The 19,563-nt window shown below is 40.9% G+C and overlaps 1 protein-coding gene across 25 annotated transcripts in view; it reads left to right on the top strand.

Moving 5' to 3' along the window:
• Positions 1 to 19,563, top strand: part of LOC137651205 (longitudinals lacking protein, isoforms H/M/V-like) — a 167,665-nt gene that overhangs the window by 39,905 nt on the left and 108,197 nt on the right. The gene's annotated exons all lie outside the window — the stretch shown is intronic.

The following is a 19,563-nucleotide window of genomic DNA, read 5'->3' as shown; positions in this document are numbered from 1 at the left end:
AGCAGACACCGTTCAGAATGGAGACAGCAGACACAAAGCTTTGTGATAATTAGAACTGAGGGATGCCTATTTTCAGGTACCAGTTCACCCATTGTCCAGAAAATACCTTTGGGTGATCATTAACATGAAGGTATTTCAGTTCAAGGTACTGTACAGTACTCTATGTTTTGATCTTCAACCATGCCAAAGGTTTGCACAAGGATCTTCAAGCTAGTGTCATCATGGGTGCATGCCAACAGGATCCGGCTGCTACCCTTACCTGGACAACTGGTTAATCGTAGCAGATTTGAAGGAAAGCCTTCTCACGTAAGGAAAAAGGGGATGTCTGCTCGTGACTTCCCCTCTGGAGTTTCATCTGTTTTCAGATGCATCCAGGGAGTGGTAGGGACCACACTTCAGGCAGCACATGACATTGGGAACCTGGTCAGAGCAAGACTGTCAGGAGCATCTCATGGCAGCTCGGTTAGCCCTTCAAGAATATCGCCCTCTTTTCGAAGGACACTTCGTGGTGTTCCGGTGTCCTTCGTCTCCCAATGAAGAGGAGCGATGTCTCCCCAACTGTGCCAGTTAGCAATAAGTACCCGTTACTTGTTGGTTGTTTACACCTTTATGAGTTTTAACTGCTGTGTTCCAGCTTTGCTGTCATCCAATCTCCTAGAGTAAAGGACCGAGGTTTGTTTAGTTGGAATAAATACTAAATACTTTAAAGTTTTATTTTATTGATGCTTAGTCGTGCTCCTTAGTCTTGTATCGCCTAATTTTGTGTAACAAACTTCCTGGTAACTAGGCACATGAAAAAGAACTTTTGATTCTTAGAATACCAATATCCTTTCTGGTTTTTGGAGTGGAGGATGTTTATCTGAAGTACTGAGTTTGGGTTTGTCGTATTTTTACTAAATACATAATTACGAGTTTGTGCTAGTTGTCTGTTCATGTACAATTTCATGGATGTAATTAGAAAGACATACTGCACATTAAAGTGTTGAGTGAATGTTATATGATTTTTTTTTTTTTATAAAGAATTCAGATTAGACAAAAATATTTCAGGGGATTATGGGTGTAATTCCATGTATTGCAATGTTAATACATAATGTTCAGTGTAGTCTAATTGACATTTCATTAAGTACTACAGTGTTTAGTTGATATTTTTTCATTAGCTCTTTTGTCCAAATTAGCACAAATACTTCAATTAACATAGCTGCTATATAATAGAATGGTTCACTAGTGCCTCGCATGAGTTTTTTTTTGGGGGGGGGAGAGGGGGGTTAAGCTAAGAACTGAAAATGGTTTTATTAAGTGGTAATATTTTAAAACAATTTTTCACATATGAAATGAGGGAAATGCACTCGATGCATTCGACAAGTCTATACATACACATTTTACTCATTTTTAAAGGTATTATGGTAATAATGAACAATTTATAATCCCTAAACATCAGAAATAATTGAAAATTAATAATTCATCATGAAAAATACAAATAGCGGACAAATTAATTTGCACTTTACCTTTGAGAAGAGGCAAGTGAGAAAAGAGGAGTTACTGTTTGGAAGGAGAATCTCCCTCATTGAGCATTGCTAGTAAAATATTAAGAGTTCTCTCTTGAACAAGGTTCATTATCACTAAATCATTTAATCTATTCTTGATGGACACTCGCTCATCTTCAGTCCATCCCTTTTTTTTTTCTTTGTACATAATTCAATGTTGCCAAAGATCCTATCTAGAGACAACTGCTTTTGCCTTTTATTGAAATGGCATGAAGATGCAGGAAAAATTGCTTGAAAACTTGGTGTGTTACGTTATTTATTTCCTCATTTCCTTTCCTCACTGGGCTAGTTTTCCCTATTGTGGAGCCCTTGGGCTTATAGCATCTTGCTTTTCCAACTAGGGTTGTAGCTTGGCTAGTAATAATAATAATAATAATAATAATAATAATAATATGGGCACTGCATGATTGATTTCATGGTAGTGTTGTTACTACTTGTTCTCAGAAAAACCCCGTATTGTACAAAATTTTTGCTTGCAGACCAAAGCGATAAATGTAAACTCATTCAAATTTTTATGCTTGTATCCCAATTTGCTTGTATTCAAACTTACTCATAACTGGGGATACTACTGTATTTTTTTTTTTATGTGGAAGTACAATATTGTGTATAAAGAATATTACTGAATAATTGTAACTTACTAGAACCTGTATGTAGCTTATCGCTACTAGACCATCAAACATATGTCACATTTTGTATGAATATGTAGCAAATAAACAGAAACTAACGATTAAGAAAAAAAGTTTTGTATAAAATGTACTTAACTCTAAATACCTTATCTTGGCTGGTATTATTCAGGGGTGTTATTCATCTGAACCATACAGGTTCTAGCAAGTCAAGATTGCCCGTTTAGTCTTGGAATTATCATTTAATTTTTGGGTAAAAATGTGTTTAAAAAAAAATAATTTGAGCATTGGTTTTTTTGAAGTTCAGAAGCAGTCAGTCAATTTGGCTCTACTATGTATTCAACTACTGCAGTTAGAATTATATATACTCTTCTCGATTTCACCATTTCTGTTTTTAAAGCATCCGTTCCAACTTGATAATGCATCTCTTCATGATTGTCCTTAGAGGTTCAGGTGTGTTTAGGCACAAGTAGGGTTTGTATAATGTCATTGGCACAGCAAATCATACTATGGTCAAGAGGTACTTGTCCTTTTTGTATTGATGTTTGGATACATTTCAGTAGGGCGGGAACACTGTCTCATTATTAGAACGTTTTGGATTAAAGATTCATGAAAACACTGAAAAAGTAATGATTACAATAAAGCATGCCTCCCAGTTGTGTCATCAAAACACAGGTTAGATGTTTTGTTCCTCTGTGTATACAAACTTTTTGCCCTTTATAAAAGGAAAATGTCTTCAGCAGCCCTCAAACAGCCATTGAATCAACAAGAAGATAGCTGACTGGCAGCAGGTAGCATGAAGGGAAGCCAATGCCCACCTGTCTGTCACAATTTAGCTACTTTTGCCTTTGGCCAAAATAGGTAGTCTCTGTCATACTCCTTTTTTGATTGTTGGATTTTTTCTTTCATTCATTAGTGGCAAGTGTTGGATATATAATTGTTCCTACACTTGTGCAAACCATCGTCCTTCAAGTAGGAGTATGTCTACAGCATGGGCTGAAATGGCCATAGAATATTCAACAAGGTAGGTGGGGAGCCACCCACCTGGCTGATTTTATTACTGCTTTTTTATCTTTGCCACAGAGTAAGAACATTATAATTTTTGCTCCTTTGGTGGTATGGTTAGTAGGGTATAGCTGGGTATAGCATGCAGACTTAACGACCCCAATCCCACCAATGAAGGAGCCCCTAAATGGTAAGATTATTAAAAGATAATAAACAAAATTTTTTATTTTGTTTAGTAAATAACGAAAAACTATCCTATTACAAAATACCAAGTCATCAACAAAAATAACAATTAATTGTTGAAATTAACCTGATTTTTTATCTACAAATACAATGACAAATGGGGATAATGCACAAAAATGTAGGGATATCAATGTTGAGTTAAAATTCAGTTAGAATAGAGACACAAGAAGAAGTTACACAAGAACAAGTTGTAAGAACTTCTATTATAGTACATATTCTTGTCGCAGGTTGCATTTGTACATGCAGTACTCTTGTTAGAGTATCAGTTGTGCCATATGAATGCTTCCCGAAGCAAGTAAACAATATGATGTCAGAAGCTAGTTTTGTGAAGTCTACAACACAAATAGATGCAAGACTAAACATTGCTATTTATGCTTCTACACTTCATGACACACATGCAACCATGAACTTCTAATCCATTCCATTCATTTTCGTCTGTAAGGAATGTAATCTTAAGACAAGAGACAGACTACAGAAGATGTTTTTGTTTCAAATGCAAGACATTTAGGACCAATTTAGAAGTATGTTGTATACTGTAGCACCAATAAATCATTCACCAGAAAACTAGCACAATTACTTTCACTAATTACAAATATCCTATGGCAACCTCTCAGCATTAATTCGATAATTGCCGATGTTTTCTAATAAGGAATCACATACTGGACGATAACTTTTCCACAAATACTTCACACAATACATGTACACTAACAAGTCTTTTCTAGTGTATTATACTTAGTCTTACTGTTAACTTTCTCATCTGAGTATACCTGCAGTTCACATTGATACAGTGCTTGTGGCATTATTTGGTGTAGGACGTTGCACAAGCTGGAAAAAAGAATTAAGACTATTAAATGGGTGAAGAGTGAAGCAATTTATGATACTGTATAATAAAATAACATGTAAGAAAAGTACATTTGTTCCAACACGAATACTTACCTCGAATTACTTCCTCGGAGGGTCCTTGACCTCTCTCAATCTCGACCAAGATTTCCCGCACTACCCCCCCCTATCTCGCTCCCGATAGTTCCTACCCCCGCCGCCAGGATAATTCCTGCGGCCCGGATTAAGGCAGGTCACTGCTTTTCCCGGGTCAGGATCCCATTATGTCCTTGGTCGTGAGATGCGAAACATCTCACTCTCTCGCTTAAACTCTCGATCCTTTGGCGCGTTGTGATCCCACGTGTTCCCAGTGTACGGACTTGTGTTTTTTCTGCGATAGTGCGTTTTCGCAAAGTGTTCTCAGTCCGTTCCCCTTGAGTTTATCCAGGTTTTCTGTAACTCGTTAGTGTTGACCTTCGTGTGCGAACGATGGAGAACGTGCGTCGTTGTCCTGGTCCTAGAGCAGGAAAGTCGTGTGGGGCTTTCCTCTCTAAACCAGAAGTGGACCCGCATTCCCTTTGTTCCACGTGCAGAGGTAAAGTTTGTTCCTCCTCGGACACGTGTCCCGAGTGCGTGAGTTGGGACGGCATTCAGTGGGTACGGTATAGTACAAAGAAAAAGAAGTCGTCTAAGCGTTCCCCCAAGAAAGTGAGTGGCGTGTCCTCCTTACAGTCGGTCAGTGATCGGTCCGACGAAGCCTCGGCCTCTCCGTCTCCTTCGCAGAGGAGTGGCCAACAAGCCCCCAGTGTGATTGTTAGCCATAGTGTTCTCCCAGGTGAACCCAGTGTGAGGGAGGAACCAAGGGCTGGCCCCTCGGGAGAGAACGGAAGGGCCGCGAGTGTTTCGGGCGAATCGGGCCACGTGGCAGGAGATCACGCTTCCTCAGAAGACCCGGTATGGGGCAGTGTGGCGATCTCAGACTCTCCCCCGCCCTCGTGGGCCGGTGCGTCGGGTTCCCCCCCTCCAGAAGAGAACCACGCGAGAATTCGTCGCCCGAGTAGCGACGCCTTCGGGTGGAAGTTACCGAAGACTCCAGGGAGGTCACCGCTAAGGATGGACGTATCCCTGGGTCCATGGCCTTCTAGCAGGGACAGAGTGAACTCTGTACCCTCGGTATCTACATCAGTCCCCGAGGATTCTCTCCAGCACCCTGTCTCGGACGATCGACGGCGGAGGGCCTCCCCTGCGCATCTCTCGAGCAGTCGTTACGTGAGGAACGTGGCACCCTCGGACTCTTCGGAAGCAGACTCATCCTCCGGGGGAGAACGCAGGGAGAAACGGCACCGTAAGAGAGAGCGGACCGATAGTGATCGTTCCCGCTCCAGGTCGAGGTCGCGGCACAGTCGGAAGCGCCCACGCTCTCACTCCCGTAAGTTCAAGAGGGAGGTCTCTCCCGGCGGCGGCGAATGGTTCTACGTCCCCCTAGGAGAGGTCCTCGAGGCCTTTGGTTCACCCCGCCCGGCGGGAGGAAGCGCGCTTCCGAGAAGAAAGCCCGACCGAACCAGCCCAGCTGGGTCGGACGTCGAGCAGGAAGGACCGGTTTCCGGGGTCGGGTCTTCCCACCGGGACCGTGTCCTCCGCGTCCAGAGCCTTGGGACAGTCGAAAGGCCTCCTGGAGTCGGTGGCACCCGCCCCACGGAGAGACCCAACCGTGTACGGTGCGCCCTACGGTTGCGGGATGGCCTCCCTGGGACCTAGTAGGGAGAGGCCGGTTTACCACCCACGCACTGCTCCCCTCAGCCAAGCCGATGCCTCTGTCGACGGAGGCGAGGTTTCCCCGTCGGAGGACTCCGCCTACAGAAGAGTGGTAGGCCTCGTCAGAAGGATCCATGGGATTCCGGAACCCTCGGCGCCGAAGGTGAATACCTGGAGGTCGAGCCTCTTGAGATATACGCACCGGGACGTCCTTCCGAAGTCCTCTCTGGCCCTGCCTCTCGCCCCAGACCTGGTACTGGGGCAGGAGTACATCGACAACTTGGTGGCCAGCACTGCGGAGGCCCCCAAGTCCCAGAGTGCCTCCAAACTCCTCCAGGGTCTTAAACTACAGGCCAAAGTTTATATCCCGGAAGGGCGACGCCCAGGCCCCTGTAGAGTGGACTCAGCCGTGGATATCCTAGGACAAGGCGGCTCGGACGAAAGGGCCAGCTCAGCCCCTGTGTCCTTCTCGGCCTCTGAAGCAGGCATGATGGAGGAGATGTCGAGAGACATGATTAACGTCTCCTCATGGCTGGACTGGTGGGCCTCCACTTTAGTTAATGTACAGGCCTCCACAGACCCCGACGACCCGGAACAACAAGGTCTCCTGTCAGACCTTCTCACCTCCGGGGGGAAAGCCCTCAAATTTATGGCGTATCAGGCACTCTCCTTAACGGCCAACTGGGTCCTTCGAAAGCGGGACACAGTGCTTTCCAAAGTGTCAAGGAAAATCCCGGACAGACAGGCGCGAGTGATTCGCACCCTACCCCTAGGAGGCGAGTCCCTGTTTCCGTTGAAGGAATTAGAAGTGCTGATGGAGAAAGTGTCCAAGAGGAGAGAATCCAACGTCCCCAAGCAAACATCCTCCAGGAGGCCTCCTTATAGGAGGTCAGTCTCGGATAATGCCGTGACCCCTCAGGCTGTCCCCAGCTCTTCGAGGAGGGACGCCCCCGCCTCCTCCTGGACATCAACTCCTCAGCCCTTCCGCAGGGGAGCTACAGCGTCCGCCAGCTCCTTCAGGTCGGGTTACTCCGCCTCGAAGAGGGGCAGATCAGGCCGCCCCTCTAGGAGAAGGTAGAGGGAGAGGCCCCCTACTCCCGCCCAAGCCTCGGGTTGGGGGATGCCTCAGACCCTATTGGCAAGCATGGAAAACGTATGGGGCGGATGCTTGGACGGTGTCCGTCCTGAAAGAAGGCTACAGGATCCCCTTCATAGCGGACTCACCCCCTCTTATTCCAGCCACCCAAACAAAATGGTTAGCTCCCAGGGACCCGTTGAAAAGGGCTACCCTGCAAAAAGAAGTTTCCTCCATGTTGGAAAAGGGAGCCATGGAAGAAGTCCTTCTCCCAGGGCCAGGCTTCTACAGCCGCCTGTTCTTGGTAGAGAAAGCAACGGGGGGGTGGAGACCGGTGATAGACCTGTCGGCCCTCAACAAGTTCGTCAAGAAGACGGACTTCAAGATGGACACCCCAAAATCCGTCCTGTTGTCCTTGAGGGAGAAAGATTTTATGATGACGGTCGACCTCAAGGACACGTACTTCCAAATTCCGGTCCACCCGTCGAGTCGGAAGTTCCTCCGGGTAAAATGGGGCTCCCAGATCCTGCAGTTCCGGACCCTCTGCTTTGGACTGTCGACGGCCCCTCAGGTGTTCACGAGGGTCTTCGCGACAGTCTCAGTATGGGCTCACGAACGAGGTATCCGCCTCATCAGGTACCTGGACGACTGGTTGCTCCTTTCCAGTTCAAAGGCCCTCTTGGAAGAGCAAGGAAAGGACCTCCTCCGTTTCTGCAGGAGTCTGGGAATCATTATCAACCTGGAGAAATCGAACCTAACTCCAACAAAATGGGGTACTTGGGGATGACGTTGGACACCGTGCAGGGGAAGGCCTTCCCCTCGGAAGACAGGATACAGAACCTCGTCAAGATCATTCAGCCGTTCCTGTCGGGGCTTCCCAGGAAAGCGAAAGACTGGCAGAGGCTGATAGGCCATCTGGTCTCATTAGAGAAGCTAGTCCCCCAAGGGAAGATACGGCTCAGACCCGTACAATGGAACCTCAAGGCTCTATGGTCCCAGACAGGCTCTCAGAAAACATCGATCCCAGTCCTCCCGGACACGAAAGCAGCCTTGAATTGGTGGCGATGCCGGTCGAACTCCCTCGAGGGGATGCCCCTCGGGTCCTGTCCCCCCGAGTTTCTCCTGTTCACGGACGCCTCCAGCCTAGGGTGGGGAGCCCACCTGCGGGAGGAAACAGCAAGCGGGACCTGGTCGGAGACCGAAAAGCATCTCCACATCAACATCCTAGAGCTAAAAGCAGTACAAAAGGCATGTCTGCACTTTGCAAGTCGGTTGAAGGGAAACACCGTGGCCCTAATGTGCGACAACGCCACGGTGGTAGCCTACATCAAGAAACAAGGGGGCATGAAGTCGAAGGAACTGTGCGACCTCACCGTAAACATCTTGCACTGGGCGGACGAACACCAGGTAACACTGCTAGCAAGGTTCATCCCCGGGAAAAAGAACGTGCTAGCCGACGGCCTCAGCAGGATAGGTCAGATAGTAGGGACAGAATGGTCCCTACAACCAGCGGTGGCCAGACTCATCCTTCAACGCTGGGGCTCCCCGGTGATAGACCTATTCGCAACAAAGCTCAACGCCAAGTTACCGGTTTATTGCTCCCCGGTACCAGACGAAGGAGCAGCCCTAGAAGACGCCTTCCAGCACAGGTGGGACAACCTGGACGTTTATGCCTTTCCCCCCTTCACGCTGCTAAGGCAAGTGCTCAACAGAGTAAGAACCTCCCAAAACCTAAAGATGACTTTGGTAGCGCCCTGGTGGCCGGAGAGAGAGTGGTTCGCGGATCTGAAAGACCTGGCAAGCCATCCGCCATGGCCTCTGCCCCCCAGGTCAGATCTACTGAGTCAACCGCACTTCCTCAGGTTCCACGACAACCCCCTCTCTCTTCGCCTTCACGCCTGGAGACTATCGAGCGACTCCTGAAGAAGGAGGGGTACTCCTCCTCCACAGCCAAGAGGATGTCCCTATACCTAAGAAAATCCTCTACTGTAGTCTACCAGGCGAAGTGGGCCGCCTTTACGAAATGGTGCGCGACAAAACAAATAAGACCTCTTAAAGCCTCGGTCCCTGACATAGCTGATTTTCTCGTGTACCTTAGGGATAAAATAGGAATGTCAATCCCGGCTATTAAAGGAGTACGAGCAGCCTTAGGCCAAGTCTTTCTCCTGAAAGGCATCGACCTGGGGACCTCAAGACACATAGGGATGCTGATTAGAAGTTTCGAACAATCCTGTCCTCCCCAAGCCAGGAGAGTGCCCAGATGGGACCTGGCCAAGGTCCTGAAAATGTTGTGTCGTCCGCCCTTTGAACCACTCAGAGATATCGGGGACAAAGATCTCACCCTCAAGACAGTCTTCTTGCTAGCCTTAGCTTCGGCTAAGAGGGTAGGTGAGATCCACGGTCTCTCCTACGACGTGGCACACTCCAAAGGGTGGAAGGAGGTATCTTTCAAGTTCGTACCCTCCTTTGTAGCAAAGACTCAGAACCCAGCAGTCTGGGACCCGAGGTTTGAAGGTTTCTTAATTCCGGCCATCCCCAAGACAGGCAATACGGACGACCTGAAGTTATGCCCGGTCAGGACGATCAGGAAATACCTGGAAAGGATGGCCCATCTCCGTCCGGGTGCCAAGAACCTCTTCGTCTCTTCAGGCGTTAATAAGAAGCAAGTGTCCAAGAACACTATTTCCTTCTGGCTGAGACAAGTCATCACTAGGTCTTATGAAGAAGACAAGGTGGCAGTACCAGGCACTCCCCGTCCCCATGACATCAGAGGCCTGAGCACTTCCTTGGCCTTTGAGAGAAATATGGCAGTGGGCCAGATCCTGCAGGCCGGCACTTGGTCACACCAGTCGACCTTCACGGCCCACTACCTCAAAGACTACTCAAGAAAGTCTTTGGATGGATTCTCCATTGGGACAGTCATCGCCGCCCTCCAAGCTGTGTAGGGGCAGGCTGGAAGACGTCCCCAACAAGTGAATAGACGCATCCCTACTTCTTCAGGAGAAGACTCAGTAGAGAAGATGTCAAGAGGTAAGCCTTAAATTATAAGCGTAAGGTTTCCACTGCTACCCCCTATCCGCTCTCTGTACCCCCGCATTACGTAGCCCTCCAGGCACCATGTGCCTAACCAAGTGGCAGAATGGCTCTCCCGCCTCCTAAAGTATAAGTCTCCGAGGAAGTAATTCGAGGTAAGTATTCGTGTTGGAACAAATTAAAAATTTTAAGTAATTTTTATTTTTCCTAACATACTTACCGAGAATTACTTCCGGGTAATGGCCCTCCCTTCCGTCCCCGAGTGCCATTCTTCCATTGCCGGGTCGGGCTAAACGGAGAACTTAATGAGATCCTGACCCGGGAAAAGCAGTGACCTGCCCTAATCCGGGCCGCAGGAATTATCCTGGCGGCGGGGGTAGGAACTATCGGGAGCGAGATAGGGGGGGTAGCGCGGGAAATCTTGGTCGAGATTGAGAGAGGTCAAGGACCCTCCGAGGAAGTAATTCTCGGTAAGTATGTTAGGAAAAATAAAAATGACTTAAAATTTTTAATTTTTTTTTAATATTTATTTTTTCTAGCAATAGCCCTCATCAATATTTTGCAATTATTATTATTATTATTATTTTTATTATTATTATTATTATTACCAGCAAAACTACAACCCTAGTTCTAAAAGCAGAATGCTACAAGACATAAGGCTTTAACAGGAAAAATAGCCTTGGGAGGGAAGGACATAGTGAAATAGAATATATGAGAAGTAATGAATATGAAATATTTAAAAATCAGTAATAGTATAAAATATGAAGATACGCTTATGCTAACCTTTTAAACATAAAAACACTTGCTGTAAGTTTAAACTTATGAAGGTCAGCTGATTCAACCACCAGATGTACTCCCACTCTCTGTAGTGTGCCCATCTGTATGCCTTTTCCCTTTTTGAGGGCATGAATGACAGACCTATTCTGTCTGATCGGCAACATACTCTCTTGTCACTGTATCATCTGTCTGTTTCTAGGACATTCCTTGGTCTGTGCTCAACCCAGGGTATTTTATTCAATGAGGAAGGAAATTACCTCACTAAGTATAGAGCTCAGCTATTGCCATGGAATGAGACTTCCTATGTCCCAAATCATTGTTGTAGTTTGTCTTTACAGTCCAAAACCTGTTCTTTTCCTTGATTTGGGGTAGTTTGGGTAGTGATAACGATACTTGGAGTCTGAGTGGGTTTTGCTGTTGTGCTCCTGGTCTGCTACGACTGAGTGAGTGTCTAAATCTGAAATACTCTCTTCTCTCTAGCAGACCTAGGAGCCTTTGCCTTTCCTCTTGGATACAGACTCAGAATCTGTTGATTGACAATTTTTGCCATATTGGTGACATGTACTGTTTGTCTGGTTGAGATGTCATTGTCTTAATTGGTTCGGTGCTGAACCACAACTGAATGAGTTGAAGGTCTTGTCCTCCAAATGTCAATAAGGACCTGTAGTACTGTAACTTCTTTTTCTGGAAGAGATGGTCTCTCTTTTTATTGTTTTCCCAGGCTCATGGCAGAGGTTAGGAGGAAGAAGAAAGTAGGGTTTCTCTAAATGTTTTTAAAACTGTTTCTGTGCAACCTTATCCCTCTTACATGCATTTGACTCTTTAAGATTCAAGGTTTTGTAGTGCCCAGCTATGTTACATTGCAAGTTTTGACATATGAGTGTTTGAGACCCTGTTTAGTACTAGCAGAACATGAAGTAAGTACTTCGTTGGTGTTCTTTCTTGTTTTGTAATTCTTGTGACAACGAAGGCACCAGAGATCAGTAGGGCCCTCAGCCCTGTCTGTATCCACCTGATGTTCGAACCATCTTTGTGTCAGTACTTTTAGGATGTTAGTCAGATACCCTTGAATCTTCCACGAGTCCTTGGGTGGCCGCTCATTGGTTATGTAACTGCCCACAACTCCTGCACATGACAAATGTGCATATCATCATTTATCAAGTCTTGAAAAAGGGGGAATAAATGGCCTTCCTACCTTTTCTTAAGTTATCTTCACAAATGGATTAAGTACCTACACTTATTACTCGGTCAATTGTGTAGACTTCTCTCTGATTAGAAGTAAATCATCCATTCTCTTTACAAGGGAAAGAAGTGGTTTGTCTCTTCCTTTCCTATAAGACTTCACATCTGATCTAACAGTGCTGAATTATCTTTCATAAGTGTTTTGTAACCTAGTATAGAACTAGCTTCCTTTTTATTACTGACCAAGGCCCTAATAACTTCCATATCTATGTTTTACTGTTAAGGTGGTCTGGCTCAAGGGACTGCTTCCCACCTTGAGTATTCTGTGTAAAGAGATAAGGTGTTTGTCTATGTGTAGGAACAATTAAAGATTTTTTAAGTACGGTCATTTGTATTTTTCTTACCTCAAACTTAGTCCTTTAAGATACTCTTCCCGCCTCAACCACACCTCAGTCCTTGAGTTGAATGTCAGAATTAACATGGCACTGTACTGTTGGGTAATAATTATTATTATTACTAGCTAATCTACAACCCTAGTTGGAGAAGCATGATGCTATAAGCCCAAGGTCTCCAACAAGGAAAAATAGCCCAGTGAGGAAAGGAAATAAGGAAACAAATAATTGGTGATAAGAAAATTAACAATAAATCATTCTAAAAACAGTAATAACATCAAAACAGATATGGGTGCTATTATAGTATGCTATCTACCGTCGAATTTCTATTATAGTATGCTATCTACCGTCGAATTTCTACTATAGTATGGTATCTACCACAAAGTATGTTATCTACCGTCAATGTTAATCCTCCCGTTTGATGAGGATCATTAAACATTACTTACCACCAGTATGTTATCCTCATTGGACTTTAATGATAGTTTAATAATATTTATTGGCTGGACAACATGGGTATATAATTATAAGCAGTTTGTAGGGAAACTTTTTTTTTAACAAATTATTCAAAGCTCATCATACAACAATGTTACTAGTTAATCAAATGAAAAATCAAATATTACAAAACTGAAAGAAAATAATCTATGAAAAATATTCAATCAAAAATTTACTCTACTACTGCATGTAAACATATCTTACATCATTCAAGAAAGCAGGAAATACATCTTCGCCTTTTCTCGGAACTTTCCAATTGAAACCACCACACTACACACTTCCAGACACATTAAACCAATCAGTGACAGTATTAGGGGATTTCCCAGTTAATTGTAAAGTAGTGTTAATTGGGGTCTCATAAACAAAATAATAAACCAATTCCAAAATTTCAGAAAGGGGTGGTAGATAGCAAAATCGGCAGTAGATAGCATACTATAATAGCACCCAGATATGTCTTGATGGGGTGGCTCCATCCACTAACTACCACACATAACTTGTTGAACGTTCAATGGCTGTTATGGCTGTTCAAGCTTGCGCTGAAAACATACTTGACTCCTATTTAAAGGATTTGGTTTAGTATAGATATGAGTACTAATTACTTTGAAAAGTCATGATTTAATCCTGGATAAATATTGTAATTTTCCTACACTTTGATTGAATTTTGGGTCGAGCTCAACTTTGTGTAAAAAGTTTACGAATTTCTTCATTCTTTCACAATCTCTTTATTTTTTCTTTGTCAAGATAATTAAGAAATTACTAAACACTAATGAGAAGTAAAAAACCGGCAAATTAAATTTTTATTAAGAAAAAGTTCCAAAAATAATTATAAAAAATTTCTCCTTTATTTACAAAAACATAAATATAGTTGAGAAATTTCCTTATGTGGGTCACAAAATGAAATTCTGTAGGTAGTGGCTAAACATATATATATATATATATATATATATATATATATATATATATATATATATATATATATATATATATATAATTAATATATATATATATATATATATATATATATATATATATATATATATATATATATATATATATATATATATATATATATATATATACAGTAGGGTCCCGAATTATGCGAGAATTTGGTCGATTAATGACCTCGTGTAAATGGAAAATCGCGAATTTCGAAACACACAACAGAAATAATTCCATTGTGGCCATGGCAACCAGCAATTTGCCTATTCAAATGTGTTTACTACCCATTTCCAATACTTTCTTTGTACTATACTGTATTTCTTTATAATATCAAATTGTTTTTGTAAATAAATAAAACATTTAATATACTTTAAAGTTCTAATAACTTGAAAAATGGTTAAAATTATAACCAGGATAGGTGTAAACACCATATATTTCCCGTTACAACACAACCCAAAATACAGACAAATTTTAATGTTTGTCATATCTATTGTATAATACAACTGGTGAATAGCAAAACCATCACTCTATAGACTAGCTTGTTGTATGATTGAAAATCCAGAATTATCAAAATAAAGGCGATTTTATATCATGCGTTTCCTAAACACGCTAAAAAGCACAATAGAAAACGACAACCAATGTTTTGTTTACGTTTATCTCTGATCACAACGAAGAAACAGACGCATTTATACATCTGTGTTTTTGAATTGACAGCAATTTTACCAAGTATAGATTATATGTTGAATTTGTTATTACCAATGTTCTAATTATTTTTTATTAGAACTTTCAAATAAATGAAATGAATGCCATTTATGAAATGTTTTTATGATGCCGCCTGAAACGGAAACCTTCCATTTGTTTACGCTCCATCTTCGATCATAATAAACAAACGAATGCATTAAACACACATGATCTAAGTCATAACTAATGATATTACAAACATTTAGTAAACATTATGTTATTACAAATATTTTACTTACCGTATCCATATAAATTCCTAAATTCGTAGCAAAGCTGGAAATTTTTTTCCTTATGCGTTTAATCCACAATAGCAAACTGCCGCTAATGACAGAGTGATAACTTACGATAATTCTAAACTGTTACGAAAGATAATTGTCCTTTCCATATCCAAAATACTTTTCCTAACTTCAGTTATAAGTCAACTTGTACCCACCTCAATTATGGATCCATATGCAAAAAAGGTAAAAGAAGAAAGTACTAGGCCTATTTTTAAAGTCACCGAACAATTAGGTTACCGCTATAACGTTCGATGTGAGAGAGAGAGAGAGAGAGAGAGAGAGAGAGAGAGAGAGAGAGAGAGAGAGAGAGAGAGAGAGAGAGATGGTTTTAAAGTACTAAACAATAAATATGATAGGTTATAACACATTGGTGTTTATGTAATATTAACTGTATAGATGGTTTGAATAAGTTAAGAAATGGTGTAAACAATTCTTTGTTATTGTATTCGCGCGGAAGCTAGACATCAGCTGATGTGATCACAGCCAAAAGTAAAACAAAAATAAGTTAGCAATACTCGATTTTTAAAACACACCCGAAATTTTACAACATAAGTACATGTTTTATTATAGCGCAATTGACATTTAAAGAGTAAAAATTTTCTGGAATAGAATGGTGTTTCCTAAAAAATAGTGGTTTGCTGACGAAATCGGTTACCGTATTTTAAGCTATGATTGAAATGGATGTATACACGGTATAATTTTTTCGTTTTGTATTTAATTGACACTTCAAGAAAACCGATTTTGGTTTCTTCATCTATTTGTAAGTATTGTATAACGAGAGAGAGAGAGAGAGAGAGAGAGAGAGAGAGAGAGAGAGAGAGAGAGAGAGAGAGAGAGAGAGAGAGAGAGAGAGAGAGAGAGATATTATGACGCAGAAGGTTACAGACCTAGAACAGGGGAGGATGAAGGTGGGGGGAGTCATGAGATAGGCTGGGTGGACTCGCAGGGGAGACGGTAGGAGACGGGGGAAGGGGGGATTTGGTTGCCAGTGGCTAAAAATAGATTCTGAAAGACGGTAAAGGGAAAAACGAATCCCATCGAATAAACAGAATAAGGAAAGGGAATAAGATTCAGAGGAATAATAGATATAATGGAATGAAAATGACTAGATGGTGTTAGTTGTGATAAGAATAATTTAGATATTTGAAATAAGAGTGTCTGAGGAGGTATAGAAGGAATTCGTGATAAATATAGAGGAATATCAAAGGATACAGTTAGTTTGCATTAAAGGGTTTGTTATCGTTTATCGGCAGTGAATAGCCTAAACTTCGGTAACGAGTCGTCAATATTTTGTCATATTTTAAACAGTATACATTTGATTTGCAAACATTGGTTTTGTAGAGTAGACGGTAAAATAAAATCTAGAGAGAGAGAGAGAGAGAGAGAGAGAGAGAGAGAGAGAGAGAGAGAGAGAGAGAGAGAGAGAGAGAGAGAGATATTTCTGCCATCAAATCTCTCTCTCTCTCTCTCTCTCTCTCTCTCTCTCTCTCTCTAGATTTTATTTTACCGTCTACTCTACAAAACCAATGTTTGCAAATCAAATGTATAGCCTACTGTTTAAAATATGACAAAATATTGACGACTCGTTACCGAAGTTTAGGCTATTCACTGCCGTTAAACGAACCCAGTCTACTCGTGAAAACCTTGAACGCCCAGAGGGAAAAATAAGGCTTTTAAATATACTGTACTAAACAAAAATAATGCTTTAATATACCATCATTAACACTACCATTACAATTATCGTAAGGTTGGAGAAAGATAAAGATTGCCGAGAACGTAACCACATTTCTGTTTACATTTTGTCAGCTGGACTCGCACAGTTAACAGTTGATTTCATTGTTGGTGTGGAATTTTATCCTTAAATAGGCTATTCATTATGAAATTATGTTAATGAAATGTAATGTTAATATTGTTTTGTAACTTTTATTATAAATCACCGTATTTAGGGCTACCAATATACTTAAAAAGACTATAGATTTGATACATTTTGTAGTGCTTGACTCGCGAACTTTGAACAGCCTCGTGGATACAGAAAATTTATTTTTGAAAAATAGCGATCGTGGAAAAGGGGAATCGTGTAATTCGAACACGCTTAATTCGGGACCCTACTGTATATATATATATATATATATATATATATATATATATATATATATATATATATATATATATATATATATATACTGTATATATGTATATATATTATATATATATATATATATATATATATATATATATATATATATATATATATATATATATATATATATTATCGGGCAATGAGATTATGTTAAAAAATAGGGACTAAAGTGTTTGTTAGTGGTATATCAAGGTTTAAATATTTTTTTTTTAATGGCCAAGTTTGTTAATGAAAATTTCTTGGAAAAATCTTTGTATCTATTCATGAGCAACGTATTTATGCATGAAAATATGCCAAAATTCACAAATTTTATAAAGAATAGGAATACTGTACATGGAAATGTGCCAGCATACCTAGTATCATATGTTTATATGAAGGCACAAAGGTGAGGTGAATGTGTGCTCATGTGTGTTTGTGTGTGTGTGTGCAGAGAGAGAAAGATATGAGAATCCAAATCATCAAATGGTAAGCCTAGAAAAAGCAGCAAGAAGCAACACTGTTAGTTGGAGCTTCTGAACTTCAAATCGTAAGAGACAAAATCTATGCTTATTCTTCACTGAACTAAATTGGATATACCTGTGAATGGTTATGAAACTCTTAATAAAGCAATTAATATACTGCAATGCCACATTTATTATGATCATGAAAAAATGGACCAATCGAGCTTTTAGGATATGCAGATGATGCTACTCTCTTTGCATCAATTCCATCTCCTGAGTGTAGGTCTGGGGTTGTTGAATCCCTTTTGAGAAACAAATTTGGTGTGTTTCTTCAATTGCACCAAAAAATAGGCTTAATAAGAAAGTCTTCAAGGTTTTTGCTGGTCAATCTTATTTTGAAAATCTTTGAATTCTTGTGATTCCAGCAAATTGGAAATCCCAAGAGCCTCTGTACCCTTTCCCCTGCAGCTCAATGCATCAGTCATTAGTGTCAGTCAAGAATCAGAAAATTAATGTTCCTCCAAGTATATCTCCATGTTGATTGCTTAAATGTTGGTAGAATATCAAACCTCTACGTTTACAACATTGTTGGCTGTCATAGCTAAGTCTCTTACGCAGGAGAAATTTTACCATATGGTGTATGTAGCATCTATGACTATTACCTCTGGCAACAAAGTTGGAAGGAGATTGTGTTTTACCACTTTTTTTTTTTTTTTTGTGAGTGAACAAATTCCTGGCCACAATTTTAATTGTAGAATAATGAAACTTGCAAGGAATGATTAAATTTTGAATGGTCAACGTCACGGTTAAGCAAAATGTCCAATTCACGTAATCAGCCATAAGTTTGGACATCGTTGATACAGACTTCAAACTTGGTTCATATTTGAGTTTGAAAATTCATACCAATTAATGCACGTTAATGTCAAAGGTCACGGTCGAGAAATAAGCTGCTACGGTAGAGGTCTGTACTTTCTCGAGTGTCTAGTTAGATGCTGTAACACATGTCATCTAGTTATTCAACAAATCCAGGATCGATTATATAGACTAGCCTAAATATTTATATTTGTCTATTTTTTTGCCGAGTCCCTCCTCTCGTAGGTATCACAGGTAATAAATTTCCAGGCTAAGAAGGAACACATGTAAAAACTGGGTACGTTCTGTATATCTATATAGTACAGTATATACAATGGATACTTGTATATACTGTACATACAGTGTATATAAAAATTTGATGCCAAGCTCATAACTAGTATTGAATTACACTGTAGAAGTACAGTATGCTTCCTCAAAATGCGAGAAAATGATAATGATGTTTTATACTCAGAATTTTTTGTTGTAGAATCATTTAACCTTATACAAGAGTAAATCTGGTAAAGGGCACTCAGGTTTTTACAATTTATCTGTCCATTTTTTTTTTTTCCATAAGTGCAATATTTATTTGTGATAACAAATTTGTTGGGAACTCGAACATTAATGGAATACAGTAATGCCTCACAATGCAAAATTAATTCTTTCTGGGGTGGCTTTTGTTACGTGATTTTTTTTTGTGTTGTTAATCACATTTTACATGTAAATTGCCTTATTTGTTCCAAACCCTGCAAAACACCACATTAAATCTTATAATAAAGCTACAGTTTAACTACAGTGAAATACTGTACAGCCAAATACATTTGAACCATTCAACATACTGTACCTAAACTAACTGTTAATACCTGTAAATTAAGTAGTTATTACAACATAATGTAATAATAATTGGAAAATAATACAATACATATAGTACAATACTGTATATATACAAAGTATACAGTGCCATGTGCACTGCATTGTTGTAGTTACCCTGACTATAGACTACAGCTACATTTTTTATTGTGTAAACCCATTTTCTTCAACTTTCTTTTAATGGGTGACTATTTTATTCTCGGCCTGGCTGGCAAATCTTTTCTTAGCATGAAACATTTTTCGCAAGACGAGTTATAAAAATATTTGCATCTTGTTTCGCAGCTTGAAAATTTCGTAAGCAGAATTTTTTATGGAGAGAGGTATGACTATCCTGTTAAGGTCAAATTAAGGTCATTAGCCAACTAT

The sequence above is a fragment of the Palaemon carinicauda genome, chromosome 12, assembly GCF_036898095.1.
Source record: "Palaemon carinicauda isolate YSFRI2023 chromosome 12, ASM3689809v2, whole genome shotgun sequence".
In the NCBI taxonomy this organism is placed as follows: domain Eukaryota; kingdom Metazoa; phylum Arthropoda; class Malacostraca; order Decapoda; family Palaemonidae; genus Palaemon; species Palaemon carinicauda.
Note: the sequence above shows the minus strand (reverse complement) of the source record. Positions and strands in the feature narration are given on the sequence as shown.